General features: G+C 41.7%; 1 pseudogene; it reads right to left on the bottom strand.

Moving 5' to 3' along the window:
• Positions 1 to 4,626: 4,626 nt before the first annotated feature.
• LOC122738488 lies at positions 4,627 to 16,969 on the bottom strand (annotated as a pseudogene).
• Positions 16,970 to 17,320: the final 351 nt, after the last annotated feature.

Here is a 17,320-nt window from a genome sequence, read left to right as displayed (position 1 = left end):
CACTATTGGATGTCTAGGTACGACATAAGAATTAATTGCGTGCAGATCTTGTACAAAATGACAAACAGGTTTGCCATCTGGCCCAGGCTTAGGCTTCTTAACTAGCAGAATGGGCATATTACAAGGGGAATGATGGCATGGGACAATAATACCTTGGTTTCACAAAGCATCAATTATAGGTGTAATTCCCTCAATGAATATTGTGGAATGGATGATGGTGGCCCCTTTGGTCTTTTTTTTTTTTTTTGCGGGGCAATGGGGGTTAAGTGACTTGCCCAGGGTCACACAGCTAGTGAGTGTTAAGTGTCTGAGGCCGGATTTGAACTCAGGTACTCCTGACTCCAGGGCTGGTGCTCTATCCACTGCGCCGTCTAGCTGCCCCTGCCCCTTTGGTCTTAATGGTAACAGGCACAGCAGATTTTTTTTTTTTTTTGGTGAGGCATTTGGGGTTAAGTGACTTGCCCAAGGTCACACAGCTAGTGAGTGTCAAGTGTCTGAGGCTGGATTTGAACTCAGGTCCTCCTGAATCCAGTGCCAGTGCTTTATCCACTGCCCCAAGGCACAGCAGATTTAAAGACCCCTACATCATTGTAACGATTGGAATAACGCCACCTGCTGGAGACTTACTGTAGAAGAGTTCCACCCATGAAGTGAAGGTCTTTGAGGGCAAGACCAGGAGTCTTTTCTTTGGCGTCAGGAAGTGACGCGGGCTAGTGGGAGGAGGAAGGAAGAGACTGGCGCTTGCTCTCACGCTCTTTCCTGGGGACTCTGGCAAAGAAGGGAGCTAAAAATGTGTTCTCCCTTTAATAGATAGGAATCTAGGCCTTTCTCTCTCTATCAAATTCTTATTCTCCTTAATAAACGCTTAAAAGTCTAACTCTTGCTAAAGCTTATAATTTATTGGTGACCACTCATTAGATATTTTAGACAGACTAGCTAGAATTTTAGCCCTTAACATCATGAAAAGGAAGAAGCCCAAAGGGACTCAGGAATATCAGATGGAATTTCAAATGTATCCCCCACTGTTTCCTGAGTGTCTGGGATCAAAATTGGAAGCAAGTGGACAGTATCCTCGCGCAATTTCAGGGAAATGCCATCATCTAGAGAACAAGATATGGTTGTTCTAAGTTTACAGAGGAGATCATGACCTAATAGATTTGCAGGGCAGTTGGACGTAAGGAGAAATGAATGTTCTACTGTTAATGAGCCCATAGATACCATGTGAGGGGTTAATTTTGCAACTGTTTGAGTTTTCCCTGAGACCCTGACTACATTTAGAGATCTAATAGATGTCCATTCAGGGTCAGGTTTCCTCACTAGGGCTGATCTTGAGGCTCCAGTATCTAATAAACAATCATAATAAGTGTCTTCAACCCTAAGGGGTTACACGGGATTCATTATTTTGGGGAGGTGAATGGACTGTCACAAAAAGGCTGAGGATCTTGGGGTCCGGAAAAGTAAAACCTTTCAATTCTACCGCCCTTTCCCCTCCCCTGTACTGTCAGTCCTCTGTATTTCTCTGAGAGAATCTATAACTGTTTTGATTCTGTCCCCTGAGAGCCTTTCTAAATTCACCAGTTATTAGCTGTCTTAGGTCCCCCTGCCTTGTCCTACACTCCTGCATAAAATGCCCTTGGCTATTGCACTAGTAGCAAAGTCTTGAAGGTTGATGGCAAATATCAGCCACTTGACCTCACTGCCTCAACCTGTAGGGGAGCTAAAATGCTCTGAGCTGTGGTTGTTTCCTCAGCCTTGTCTTGTGATCCCTTCTCTTTCAGTCTGTCCCTTTCTTCTCAGATTTCTCTTTCCTTTCATTCATAAAGGTGTGGGAGGAGTCAGAGAAGCAGAGGAATGTGTTGCAGTTGGGGCAGGTTGCTTAGGTGAGGGTTCCTTAGGTGACACAGGAGAGGGAAGGAGAAGTTCCATGTGGTAGGGACTCTTAAGTCTGTCTGCTGGCTCCAAAGGTACCAATAAGGTAACTCTTTGGGATACATGTGGAGCAGGATTATTTTCAAATCTTGCAATGTTTGGAAATCAAATGATCCATACTCCAGCCACAATGGTTGTTTCCCTGATAAGCTAAAAGAAATTTTATTCCATCTATAAAAACATTTAATAAGCTTCCTCTTCATCATTCCTGGCTTCTTCACCTCCAGTTTACCCACATCCCAATCCATGAGTATCTTTCCTAAGGGGAATATAATAGGGTTTGGTATTTTTAATCCCCATAATTCAAAATTTACCTTTCTAAATCTCTCTCTCTCTCTCTCTCTCTCTCTCTCTCTCTCTCTCTCTCTCTCTCTCTCTCTCTCTCTCTCTCTCACACACACACACACACACACACACACACACACACACACACACACACACAACCTAACAGGATTTTATCAGCTCAGTCTGTAAAATGACTTGGGTCTGGTTTGTTAAAGTAACAGCCTAAAATATTCTCAAAAAACTTTTCTTCATATCTCTCTGTTTGCCTGTTAGCCAGAGTAAAAGATTTTGAGGGGAAGCCCCTATGTACTTAGGGAAAAGGCACATGGAAATTTAAAGAGAGAGGCACATAAAATTACTGAAAATAGGTTAGACATACACAGAAGTTCTTACCCAGGTTGCTGGAAAATCAGGAACAGAAGATTTCAGAGTCCAAAATATCCCTTTGTGGTCACCAACTGTGTTGGGGAGAAGCCTGTCTGTTCTAAATTGTTAGGGAACTTAGCTGGGGTTTCTAATATATGGCTACTTATAAATTAGAGGCTAATCCACCAGTTTTGACAGCAATCATTTATTATTAACTTGACCCTGTGTACACCCAGCATGGAGTCCCAGGAAGGGGGTCAGGGAAGAGCCAGCCCCACGGTAAGAGAAGTGGAGAGAGAGAGAGAGAGAGAGAGAGAGAGAGAGAGAGAGAGAGAGAGAGAGAGAGAGAGAGAGAGAGAGAGAGTATCATTCAACTCCATTGATTGACATGACTTGGGGGTTAGTCAAGGTAAGTTTCCTTCCTCTAGGAAGTCAGGAAGGTCAATCTGCATTCCTTTTGTTAAGCTGCAGGCTCTTCCCAGGCTGAGGAGGGGGAGAGCAGCTTCTGGATTTCTCCTAGAAATCCATTATTAATAATTATTTTCTCACATCACTTAATCTCTCTCTGCCTCACTTTCCTCAACTATTATGTAGAGATAATAATAGTACCTACCTCCCAGGGTTGTGGTGAGCAGAGGTGGCTTGTAATAGCAACACTCCTGAATGGGACAGAACCAGATTAACATGCAATTGGGAAACATTTTTTTTAAATAAACATTTTTATTTAAAGTTTTGAGTTCCAAATTCTTTTAATTGGGAAACATTTAGCATAATAAGTAAAAATACAACAAAATATAGGAAATGTTAATGTCATTTTCTAAGTCAATAGCACATAGCACAGGATTTAGTAGTCCCATTTCTATTTGAATTTGACACCACTAGTTGTGAGAATTGAATGGGAAAAAAATTGGGAAAGTTTAGCATAGGGCCTGGCACATGGTAGAAGCTTAACAAATGCTTCATTCATTTGTTCTTTCCTTCCTTTCTTATGTTGTAGTTTCTAGAGGAAATCCTGAGAACAACTTTGGAAGACTAGAAGGCATTAGTTACATACAAACACATACACACACACACACACACACACACACACACACCCCTACCCTAGCAGACTTGTTCCAGACTTGGTAGTTTCCCCAACTCAGTAGAGGGAAAGTCCCAGAGTTCCAGAAAGCATGATCATGAAGAGAATGTGACACCTCAATTTGTTCCCCAAAAGGGAAGATGTTCCTGATTTCCATCTTAGTTCAAAGAGTCCTAGACTAGTAATCAGGACATCTGGGTCCTGGCCCCACTTCTATTACTAAATTACCACGTAGCTTAATTCAAGTCACCCTAATATAAAGCAAAAAATTAGGAACAATAATTGCTAATATCTCTTGCCTCTTAATGCTAAGATCTGTTTCCAATTCTGATATGATATTGTAGTGGTGCATCATAAAAGTATTCATATCTTCAGTCTATTTTAGGTAAATGCATGATTTGTCTACTTTTATGGTGAGCACCATCTGTAATAAAGCTTTTCCAAGAGGGGAGGCATTGGTATTTCTATGCTATTCAATTTCATCTAATAGTATCAGAACACAAAAGAGGTCATTTGTCCTGCCCTGCTGTCTTCTGTGTTAAGCTGATCACCAGAGCTCTGCATAGGACCAGCCTACTATGCCCCTCTGCCTCCCAGACTATTTCTTTGACTCTAGGATGAAATAATGCAATCAATTTGCTTTGCATGGACTCACTTAACCCAACCAATTCCAGAACCCAATTCACCAGCATTTCTGGTTTCCTGCCATGGTTTCACAGCTACCATAATGGTCCCAAGGCACATAAAGTCTTTACGGTGCATCACCCCAGCTGACATTTCCCTGCTTTGCCATAGCTCATGACATGGACAATGATTTGAGCCTTGAAGGAGTTATTGTTATATTATATTATTATTAGGGGTGACGGGTTTGGGTGCGGGGAGCTGAAAAGCAGAGTGAGACTAAGAAATGTAGATCTGTGTAAGGCCCTAAAATGCCAAAGCAGAGCTCTGGAGAGAGAGAGAGATTATGGCCGCAAGAGCACAGGCACCTCTGGTTTCCCATCCTGAGTCACTGTGCTCTTGCTTTTCTTTGGGGAGTTTGTGTACATCCATTTGTTTAATTGCCCTGGCACCTGGTATAGGCAATGGATCTGTTTGAAAGGCTGTTTACTCAGGCGGCACCTCTTCCTCTTCCTGCAGATGACATGAATGGGGATCTTACATTCCACGGTCCTTGCTCTACCATGGAGAAAAGTAGTCTTTGACTTGCACTGGTCCCTGATGGTGAAATTGTCATTCTTGATTATGATACTGCAGTGTCGTTTCCCCCAATGAGGCACAGATTTCTTGGCATTTGTCACATGTTGCTGTCTGCACTTCTCTGGCCTGAAATCACATGAACAGGGCTGGGCCAACCATAGCCCTAGCAGTCCAAACAGTGTCAACATTAGCATCAGCAGCAAGAAGGTTCTCTCTGGAGCCATGAGTTTCTACTAACAGGAAGGAGAGAGAAAGAGAGAGAGAGAGAGAGAGAGAGAGAGAGAGAGAGAGAGAGAGAGAGAGAGAGAGAGAGAATAGAGGATAAGAGGTGGGGATCCTATGAGGTACTTGGGTGTTCTAGGAATAGCTATAGTCTCTCCATAATTAATGCCTATTCATTGAAAGGGCCCAACCATGCCCATTCCTCCAAACTGCCATGATACTCATCACCTGCTCCTTCTTTCCTCTTACTCCCCAAAGTCTTCCTTGTCAACCTTCAAGCAATTGCTATCATTGATACAGCCTTTCTCTGCCTTCCAGCAGCAATGTGGGGGCATAACCTTCACTTCCACTTCAGAAGAGCTTGGAATACCTTCCTATGGTTAGAAGCTCAGAAAGATAGGGTCTTCTCTCCCAGCCCCTCTTATCTATTTCCCCCTCTTCAATCAGCTGTAAAGCAACACATTCTTAGGCTATTCAGCACAAGAACACCTATGCTATTTTAGTACAGATGATTGCAAAATTTGAGGGTACAAACTTTATATTATTTGAGAATTACTGGAGAATAGAGTCCTGCTCTGTCCTTCTTAGGTGATGAGTCTTACTGACTCTCCTTTAGTCTGGATCCTTCTGTTCCAAACACCTGAATCCAATGTATTGCTATTTCAGCAATACTCACCCTGACTACCTGGAAAGTCTATACATTGTTTCTAGCTCTAAATTGTTTCAATTTTCAGTTTAGACTGAATTCACCTCTTCTGGTTCCCTCAAAGTTCTATTTCTTTTTTATTTCCAGCTTCTATTGAAATTCCAACCTTTTGAAAATAATAAATGTTGGAGAAACTGTGGAAAAAAATTGGAAAACTCATGCATTGTTGGTAGAGTTGTGAACTGATCCAACCATTCTAAAGAGCAATTTGGAACTGTGCCCAAAGGGCTATGGGACTGTGCATACCCTTTGACCCAATAATACCACTACTAGGTCTGTATCCGAAAGATATCATAGAAAAGAAAAAAGGACCCACATGTACAAAAATATTTATAGCAGTTCTCTTTGTGGTGGCAAAGAATTGGCAATCAAGGGAATGCCCATCAATTGGGGAATGGCTGAACAAGTTGTGGTATATGAATATAATGGAATACTATTGTGCTGTAAGAAATGATGAGCAGTCAGATTTCAGAAAAACCTGGACAGATTTAAATGGAGTGATGCTGAGTGAAGTGAGCAGAACCAGGAGAACATTGTATACAATAACAGCAACATTGTGTGATGATCAGCTGTGACAGACTTGGTTCTTCTTAGCAGTGCAATGATCCAAGACAATTCCAAAGAACTTATGATAGAAAATGTTCTCCACATCCAGAAAAAAGAATTGTGGATGCTAAATGCAGATTGCCTCATACTTCTATTTTTTTTTTGTTGCTATTTCTTTTTTGAGGTTTTTCCCTTGTATTCTGATTCTTCTTTTACAACATGACTAATGCAGAAATATGTTTAATGTGATTGTACTTTTATAACCTATATCAGATTTCTTTCTGTCTTGGGGAGGGGGAAGGGAAGGGAGGGAGAAAAATTTGGAACTAAAAATCTTACGAAAACAAATGTTGCAAACGATCTTTACATGTAACTGGAAAATAATAAAATGCTTTTATGATTTAAAAAAAAGAAATACCAACTTTTTTTTTTTCAACTGTCCTCAGGTTCCTACTATAGGCATTTCAGTTTTATTTTGACCTTTTGTTTCCTCATAGCAGAGGTATTTCCTCCTGGGAGAATCATAGGGGAATCTCTTCTATCCTGAAGTTAGAATGATGCTCGACACTCAGCAACAAGAGATAGTTGTGGGGTAGCTAGGTGGCACAGTAGATAAAGCACCGGCCCTGGATTCGGGAGGACCTGAGTTCAAATTTGGCCTCAGACACTTGACACAGTGTGACCCTGGGCAAGTCACTTAACCCCAAGATAGTTGTATGGGAAGTCGGGAAGGAAAGAAAGGTGAAACATAGAAAGCACCCCAACACTAATCATGATATAATGGAAATCCCAGTAGTTAAAACAGGCAACAACAGGCAAGCAATAAGCATTTATCAAGTGCTTACTTTGTGCCAGATATTATGCTAAGCACTGGGTATCCAAATGTAAGCAAAAAGATAGTCCCTGCTCTCAAGGAGCTTACATTCTACTGAGGAAAGACAACACCCAAAAGGGAGCTGAAGAGGGTGGGGGAGGGGAGGAGGGTTGCGGAAGGCTATGGTGGAGAAGTCTCAAGAGTGGAAGCAGAGGGGGCAGCTAGATGGCGTAGTGGATAGAGCACTGGCCTTGGAGTCAGGAGTACCTGAGTTCAAATCCAGCCTCAGACACTTAACACACTTACTAGCTGTGTGACCTTGGGCAAGTCACTTAACCCCAATTGCCTCACTAAAAAAAAAAAAAAAAAAAAAAGAGTGGAAGCAGAGCCTGGAGGGAAATAAAGGGTCACTAGCCTGGTGACCAAGCCCCCCACCCTGTCCCCTCCACACACACCAAATAGAGACCAATAGGCCTATGAATGGGGTCATAGTACTGACTTTGCTACTAATTGTATGACTTTGGGTAAGTTCTTGGCCTCTGTGGACCTTAGCAAGGAAGGGCTTTAGAAGTTGAGCACAACTTCCTCATTTTATAGTGCAGGTATCTGAGGTCCACAGGGGTTAACTGATTGCTCAGGGTTATATAGGTAGTAAGGACTCTGACTAATGACTTGATCCTGTCTTTCTGACTCACAGTGCAATGCTGTATCCAGTGATCCACACTGCTTATCATGATCTCTGAAGTCTTTGAGCTCTCTCCTCTTGGAACACAATATAAGCCCATGACCTCATTCTTCCAATACCTTCCACTCCTAACTATGAATCACTTCTATACCAGGTGGTAGAGCTCAGTTTCCTGAAATTCATTTTATGAGATCTTCAAAATCTCCATTGCAACCAACATTTCTTTTTAGGTACAATTCTTTAGTTGCCTTCTTGTCTGGTTGGTTTGAATATCAAAAAGTAGGGAGAAACAGCCATTTGGTTTAAAACTGTTCCCTAATCCCATCTACTGCTCTTAGCCCAATGATATTGAGGGGTGGGGAAGGAGAGCAGGTGCTTATCAATGCCAAAGAATGATTCCTTCGGATCGACTCTTGTCTCTCAGAAAATTCTTTCTTATAACTAACCTAAATCTAAATTTTTCAAATTAAGTTTATTTCCTTTGAATAATCTGTGGAGAGAATGGAGATAAATTGACTATTATCCCAAGCAGAAGTTCCTTATAACAAGAGCTAATATTTAGATAAGGGCAGCTAGTTGGCCCAGTAGATAAAGTCCCAGGCCTGGAGTCAGGAAGACTTAGCTTCCTGAGTTCAAATCTTGCCTCAGATTCTTGCTACCTGTGTGACCCTGGGCAAGTCTATTAATCCTCTTTGGTTCAGTTGCTCATGTGTAAAATAATCTGGAGAAGGAAATGACAAACCACTCTAGTATCTGTGCCAAGAAAACCCCAAAAGGGGTCATAGTGGACACCACTGAGCAACAACATTGAAATAAAGCAATTCACTTTATTATTTTACTGGATTCTCACAACCTTCTAAGGTAGGTGGTATTACTATTCTGCATTTTACAGATGAGGAAATGGATTGAGAGAGAGAGAATGTCAAAGGATTCAAATCCAACTTTTTCTGGTGTTAAAGTCCAACACTATTTATTATCAAATAGGCTATGCTTCTTTTACAATAGGAGCTGACACTTATAAAATGTTCAGTATTTACAAAGCACCTTACAAATATTATCTCATTTGATCCTTGCAACAACCCAGAGAGATAGGTGTTCCCATTTTACAGATGACAAAACTGAAGCTGAGAAAGGTTAAGTGACATGCTCAGGGTCACAGAGCTAATAAATATCTAAGGGAAGATTTGAACTCAGATTCTGCCTCCAAGTCCAGAGCTCTATCTACTCTATGCTACTTAGCTGCGAAACCTTTCTCTGCTTCAGCCCAAATAATTCATATTATTTAACCCATTTTGGCATCAACATCTTCATCATCATCACCAACTTACCCCAGTCCTTGTGTTCTTCCATCTGGTGTGAAGTCACTTGGCTATCAGCCTGGTTAGCCTTCTGTAGCTCTTGCATCAGCTTCTTATATGTTTCCCAGACATGGTGCAAATGATGGGTGAGTAAGACAACACCTGGAGATGTTAGGTCAATCACAGAGGCATATAGCCCACTGGATTTGAGAAGAGTAGGAAAGATAACTCAAACTGGGAAAATGAGGGAATTAGGGGAGGATATCCTCCTCAACAGTGGGACCTATGAACTCCTCTCAATTACATCTTCACATTCCTTTGTTGAGAAAGTTCACAACACAGGCCCTGTGGAAGCTGTGCCTGGAATAGCAGTGGCATAGACCATGCACTGGAGGCTAACTTCACATTCATTAAAGCAAAAGTGCTTAATTCCTTGTGACTTTTCTGCCATTCTTTTGCCTTTTTTTTTTTTTTTTTTTTAGTGAGGCAATTGGGGTTAAGTGACTTGCCCAGGGTCACACAGCTAGTATGTGTTAAGTGTTAAGTGTCTGAGGCCACATTTGAACTCAGGTCCTCCTGAATCCAGGGCTAGTGCTTTATCCACTGTGCCACCTAGCTGCCCCTCTTTTGCCTTTTTAGAAAGAAGAAGGAAGCATTTATTAAATGCCTCCTCTGTGCCAGGTACAATGCTAAACACTTTATAAATATCTCATTTGATCCTCACAAAAACCCTGGTAAGTAAATGCTATTATTATCCTCATTTTACATTTGAAGAAACTGAGACAGGAAAAAGTTAAGTGACTTGACTAGAGTCACACAGCTAGTAAAATGTCTGAGGTCAAATTTGAACTCAGGACTTCTGACTCTAGGCCCAACACTATCCACAGAAACACCTTAGCTATGTATCCCTTTGGTTGGGATGTTATACTCTGAATATTCTTATTGTTTGTGGGGCAATGAGGGTTAAGTGACTTGCCCAGGGTCACACAGCTAGTAAGTGTCAAATATCTGAGGCCAGATTTGAACTCAGGTCCTCCTGAATCCAGGGCCGGTGCTTTATACACTGCACCACCTAGATGCCCCCAAACAACAGCAACTTTAAACTATAACATGGGTAATTTTGTTATCTTATATGGTTCTATTGTCCTCATTTCATAGAGGAGAAAACTGGGCCTGTCTGAAGTTAAATATCTTAGCCAAGATCACAGAATCAGGAAGCCCAGTGCTCTTTCTACTACAGTGTACCAAAACATTCTAAACTCATGGTAAAGAAAGATTGACTCTAGGGTGGAGCCAAGATGGCGGAGAGGAATCAGCAAGCTGCCTGAGCTCTCCTTATGTTCCCTCAAAAAGAACATTAAATCAAGCCTCTGGACAGATTCTGAAACTACAGAACCTGCAAAGAGACAGAGAGACACAGTCTTCCAACCAGAGATAATTTAGAAGACTTCAGGAAAGGTTGGTTTGTCTTGGGCAAAAGGGAGGCACAGAGCAGGGCAGCAGCCCATTGCCGAGGGGGTCGGGGCAAGTCAGCAGGAAGCTGTGGGTCACAGCTGAACAACTGAGGCCCTTGGATCCTGGCTCAAAAATCTGGTGGCCCAGCAGGACAGTGGAAAAACCTACCTGCACCAGCTGAGAGGGCAAGTTGCCAGCTGGAGGGCCACGAACAGGATAGGCACGACTAGGCCCACTGATCCTAGTACGCTCAGACAGGAAGTGTAGGGCGGACGAACTACACACACCATAAAGGCCTCAGTGTAAAAAGCCGGTCACACAGCACCTATACCCCTGCACAAGAAGCCCAAAACAAGGACCCTGGTGCCCCCAGAGCAGACCTCACCTTAAAAAATAAATAAATAAGCTGCAATAATGAGTAAGAAGCAAAAAAGAGCCCTCTCCATTGAGAGCTTCTGTATCAACAGGGAAGAGGCAAACACAAACTCAGATGAGGACAATACCCTCAAACTGCCTACATGTGAAGTCTCAAGAGGGAAGGTGAATTGGACTCAAGAATAAAAATCCTTCCTGGAAGAGCTCAAAAAGGATTTAAAAAATCAATTGAGAGAGGTAGAAGTAAAAATGGGGAGAGAAATGAAAGCAAAACAAGAAAACTATGAAAAAAGAATCAGCAGCTTGGAAAAGGAAGCACAAAGATTGACTGCAGAAAACAATTCCTCAAAAAATTCATCTGGCCAAATGGAAAAAAAAGTGATTAATTTCACTGAAGAAAACAATGCCTTAAAAAATTCATCTGGCCAAATGGAAAAAAAGGTGCATAATCTTATTGAAGAAAACAATGCCTTAAAAATTAGAATTGGACATGGAGTTGGGTTTTTGTTTTGTTTTGTTTTGTTTTAGTGAAGGACTTCTTTTTTTATTTTTTATCATAAAAGTATTGTATTATTTTCCAGTTACATGTAAAGATAGTTTTCAACATTTGTTTTCATAAGATTTTTAGTTCCAAGTTTTTCTCTCTCCTCTCCCTTCCCTCCCCCTCCCCAAGACAGAAAGCAATCTGATATAGATTATAAATGTACAATCACACTAAACATATTTCTGCATCAGTCATGTTGTAAAAGAAGAATCAGAATACAAGGGAAAAACCTCAAAAAAAGGGGGAAAAACAACCAAAAAGTAGAAACAGTATGGTTCAATCTGTACTCAGAAGCCACAGTTCTTTTTTCTGGATGTGGAGAACATTTTCTATCATGAGTTCTTTGGAATTGTCTTGGATCATTGCACTGCTGAGAAAAGCCAAGTCTATCACAGTTGATCATCACATAATGTTGCTGCTATTGTGTACAGTGTTTTCCTGGTTCTGCTCACTTCACTTAGCATCAGTCCACTTAAGTCTTTTCAGGTTTTTCTAAAATCTGCCTGCTCACCATTTCTTACAGCACAATAGTATTCCATTATATTCATATACCACAACTTGTTCAGCCATTCCGCAATTGATGGGCATTCCCTCAATTTCCAATTCTTTGCCACCATAAAGAGAGTTGCTATAAATATTTTTGTATGTGTGGTTCCTTTTTTCTTTTCTATGATTTCTTTGGCATTCAGACCTAGTAGTGGTATTACTGAGTCAAAGGGTATGCACAGTCCCATAGCCCTTTGGGCACAGTTCCAAATTGCTCTTTAGAATGGTTGGATCAGTTCACAACTCCACCAACAATGCATTACTGTTTTTTCCAATTTTTCCACAGCTTCTCCAACATTTATTATTTTCCTTTTTTGTCATATTAGCCAATCTGATAGTTGTGATATGGTAATACCTCAGAGTTGTTTTACTTTGTATTTCTCTAATCAATAGTGATTTAGAGTATTTTTTCATATGACAACAGATAGCTTTGATTTCTTCATCTGAAAACTGTCTGTTCATATCCTTTGACCATTTCTCAATTGGGGAATGATTTGCATTCTTATAAATTTGATTTAGTTCCCTATATATTTTAGAAATGAGGCCTTTATCAGAAACACTGGCTGTAAAAATCATTTCAAAGCTTTCTGCTTCCCTTTTAATTTTGGCTGCATTGCTTCTGTTTGCACAAAACCTTTTTAAATTTAATGTAATCAAAATCATCCATTTTGCATTTCATAATATTATCTATCTTTTGTTTGGTCATAATTTTTCTCCTTTCCATAGATCTAAAAAGTAAACTAGTCCTTCCTCTCCTAATTTACCTATGGTATCATCCCTTATGTCTAAATCAATACATGAAGCTCCAAAGAATGGAATGGGTTTGTCACAGAAGAGACAGGTGCCAAGATCAGTCATAAGCTAACATACCTTCTAAACAAGGTAGACAAAGGGAAACCCCCTGAGATTCAAAGCAGAGGCAGGATTGATTCCTGGATACATGTTTTTGGGGTAAGAGGTAAACTAGAATAGACAGGTTGTTCAAGTTTCAATTTGTGCAATCACCAACAGAAGTCTGATTCACAGAGACACTGTGTTAAATTTCCAGAAGCTATTAATGCTAACCAAGGTCCTGGCAATTGATAAGGCTTATGCTAAAGGAAGCTCTCTGAGGCTCTCAGGGAATTTCTCACTTTTTTTTTTTTCCACAGAGAAGCATGAGACTTAATTTCTTTCTCTTTGATATGAGGAATGAAAACTGAGATTACTCTCCTGCAAGTAGAACAGATTCAGTAACAACCTATAAGTACAGGAAAGGCTTAAAATTAGAGAATGTATTTTATATCCACTAATATGAAAATGAAATTTAAATGCTTCAACAGATGGGAATTAAACTATTCCCTCTGTTCCTCTTTTAGCCACTGGGCTTGTCAGTTACTTACATTGAACAAAAACAGATTGTAAATTTCACATAGCATATGGTCTAAAAGTATGGCACTACGGGAAAAACTTATGTATTATATAAAGTATAGATGCTGGTACCACAGTACTATGGTGTAATGGATATAGAGCTAAGCTAAAAAGACATGGGTTAAAGTCCTGCTTCTGACTGTTGGCCCAAATGACTCTTTGATTATAAATTTAATTCCTCCTTTTTTTAAAATAAAAAAAAGGAGATTTTTGTTTATTATTGGTTTGGTCTGGACTTCTAATTTATTGGAGGGAGAACATTTAAAGTCAGGAACTACCTCTACCAAAGCCAGTTAGCAACTCAGTTGTAATTTGTAGACTTTGAGTTGCTTGGCATATGGAGGGAAGTTGTACAAGATTCAACCTGAACAACTTCCAGCAAAACTTAAGTAACTTGTCCATGGTCACACAAACTAGGATATTTCTTTGTTTTTGGTGAGGCAATTGGGGTTAAGTGACTTGCCTAGGGTCACACAGGTAGTAAGTGTTAAGTGTCTGAGGCCGGATTTGAACTCAGGTCCTCCTGACTCCAGGGCCAGTGCTCTATCCACTGTGCCACCTAGCTGCCCAAACTAGGATATTTCTAAGATAGGTATTGAACCCCGGTTTTCCTGACTCCAAAACCAGTTTTTTATCTCCTATACCATGCTGCCTGTCACTAGGCATATTTCAGATGCTTAATTAACACTTATTGAATTTAAGTGAATTGAATTTATTTTTGAAATCATGAAGTTGAAAGGTTCCAGGAAAATAAGATCAGACAACAAAACAAAAAGACAGTAGGGTGGCACAGTGGATAGAGTGCTAAGGTTGGAGTCAGGAAAATTCATTGTTCTGGGTTCAAATATGACCTCAGACATCCTGTTTGCTTCAGTTTCCTCATCTGTAAAATGAGCTGGAGAAGGAAGTGGCAAACTACTTCAGTGTCTTTGTCAAGAAAACCCCAAATGGGGTCACAAAGAGTCAAACATGGGGCAGCTACTTAACTCATACTTAAGCTCAGACACTTAACACTTACTAGCTGTGTGACCCTGGGCAAGTCACTTAATCCTAATTGCCTCACCAAAACAAATAAACAAACAAACAAAAAAAGAGTCAGACGATTGAAAATGACTCAATAACAATGAACTCCAGAAAGATAGTCTCTGGCTACTCTAAGACTTAGAGTCAATCTCCTGGAAAGCATCCATCTGCTATCCCTACAAACATTTTTCCCTCCTTTCTCCTCTCTGTCTCTGTCTCTGTCTCTCCCTGCTCTCTGTCTTCCTGTGTCTGTCTCTCCCTCTCTATCTTTCTCTCTGTGTATGTCTGTCTCTGTCTCTTTCCCTCTCTCTGCCTTTCTCACTCTGTGCCTCTCTCTGTCTCTCTCTCAACTTGCTTGGTATTTAATGACTTAGGCTCCCTTGCAAGGCAGCTCTAGCCTGAGCCTTTCTTTTTTTGTTTTTGTTTTTTGCAGGGCAGTGAGGGTTAAGTGACTTGCCCAGGGTCACACAACTAGTAAGTGTCAAGTGTCTGAGGCTGGATTTGAACTCAGGTCCTCCTGAATCCAGGGCCAGTGCTTTATGCACTGAGCCACAGCCTGAGCCTTTCTAAAATGATTACTTTACACACACACACACACACACACACACACACACACACACACACACATACACACACATGTATGTACATAGACACATAAATATATGCAAATATATTTTTATTTAGGTTCATGTCACACATCCTTCTACATCCTTGTATATGTTCATGTCATCTCGTCCAATAAAATGCAAAGTCCTTCAGGGCAGGGATTGTTTAATTTCTCATGGCTTTTCCTCAGTTCTCATCCTTCTTGACTTCTCTGCAACTTTTGGTACTGCTGACCACCTTTCATGTAGGAAGTATTTCATGATTCTCCTGTTTATTAGTGTGTTCTCTTTCCTCCAATTACCTTGTACTTAATTTTATAAATGTTACATCCTGTTTTTCAGTTTGTCATTACCAAGTGGCTAGATAACTGGTAGGGAGACTGTACATACTTAGCCAGACTGGTCTCCAGAAAGCAGACATAGCCTGTTGCCAGGACCAATGATTTGTCACAAAAAATTTCAGGCATGGTAAAATCTGTCAGAATTTTCAATCAGCATAGCCTTCAAGAACATAAAGCTACCTCCATAGCATGATGAGTCATCTGAGTAGGAGTAGGTGAGTTATTCACAAAGTATTTAGTCTTGGAAAATGCCCAATTAAATGCTGGCTTCCTCACTCCCATTATGTTTCTAATCCATCAACCCTGCTCCCTCCAACTATATAGTAGTTGGTATGAACTTAAGGATTACAAACTCATTCTTATCATACTAGTCTAATAAAAACATAAGGCAACACATCTACTGGAAAATATCAAATAATATATTTCTGGAAATCATATTTTATTTTGAATTTTTAAAACCTCTGTAATCATATCCCCTTTCCCTTCACACCCCACACCCATATCCAAGGTACTAGAGGGCCTTGGGGGGGAAGGGGAAGAGAAGGAAAGAGCTTCTAATGACCTGCTTCTCATCTCCCACAACCCCCAGCTGAATCAGAGCCCCAAGGAACACCACAAGTGGAAGGTGACAACAGCAGAACTGAACTTCACTCTGAAAGGTCAACAAGAGGGAGGGGGGCAGTGTCTATATTGAGAAAGGTGGGAGATAGCAACATCTAGGAGATGAAGTCAGCCTCCCTGGCATCCCTGGTGGAGAGACCCAGTCGCCCTCCATCTCCCCCTCTCCCTATGAACCGAGAGCCCAGAGCCAGGGACAGGAGTCTCTGCTAACAGTTGGGTCTCTGGACACAGAACACTTTGGCTTTGTGGTCTCCAGATGTGGTCACCACCAGGGAGGCGTCTTTGCTGAGAGCAAAGTCAAGGATCTCAGCTGTGTAGCCCCAGTAGTCACTAACCAAACATCCTGTGTGAGCATCCCAGTGCGGGACAGCACTATCGAGGCTTCAGGTGTATGCCATGGCTGCCCCCTCCTCCCACAGCAGCTGCATGATACCTGACTGGTGCTGGCATTGGTGTCTCAAGCTCTGTGTAGACAGGTCATAAATGGCCAAGCTCCCATCAAGGTAGCCAACAGTGGCCAGTGACATCACATTGCAAAAACCTCTGAATTGGATTCACTTTCTCCATCCTTCCCAGGGTTAAGCTATGGACCCACAGTCTCTGGTCTGAAAACACCCACCACCTCGGCGGTGGCTGCATTGAACAGCTTGGCCTGACAGTCCACAGAACCAGTGAGAATGAGGCTCCCAAACAGGTTGGTAGCCACACGTCAGTGGGGCCTGGTGACTTTCGGCTCCTTTGAGCACATGGATGTGGCTTCCCTGCTTCAGGTCCAAGATCTGGACAGTGCCATCTTCATAACCAACCATGGCTTTCCTCCCATCAGGGAGGACTTGCGACAGGTGGCAGGACAGGTCTTTCAGGTTACAGTCCTTATGGCCAGGACATTCTAGGAGCAGCTCTCCATCAATGAGCATTCACACAAAGACTTTGTAGTCCTCGCCCCTGGTCACTGCCAGGTGTTGGTCTTGGGGTCCAGGCTTTCACAAAACACAGAGGCTGAGTGATGAGCAAAGGTGACCTAGCTGTCATCGGGGCTCTCCATGCCACTGTCCATGTCTTAGTCCACCATGTCCCCCCAGACCTCGTTGTCCCCCTGCCCTTCCAGCTCCTCTTCTTCTTCAAAGTCCACTCCATCTATCTCCTGGGCAAGGTCATCAGGGTCATGTGGGTCGGGACCCAGCTCCACCACCTCTATGATCTCCTCATTGCCATGGAAGTGCAGGGCCTCCTGGGAGGCTGCCCAGTCCTCCTGGCAGGGCCAGGAT

Source organism: Dromiciops gliroides, chromosome 2 (assembly GCF_019393635.1).
Source record: "Dromiciops gliroides isolate mDroGli1 chromosome 2, mDroGli1.pri, whole genome shotgun sequence".
Lineage (NCBI taxonomy): Eukaryota > Metazoa > Chordata > Mammalia > Microbiotheria > Microbiotheriidae > Dromiciops > Dromiciops gliroides.
The sequence above is the reverse complement of the archived record's forward strand: the minus strand, read 5'-3'. Positions and strand labels throughout refer to the sequence as shown.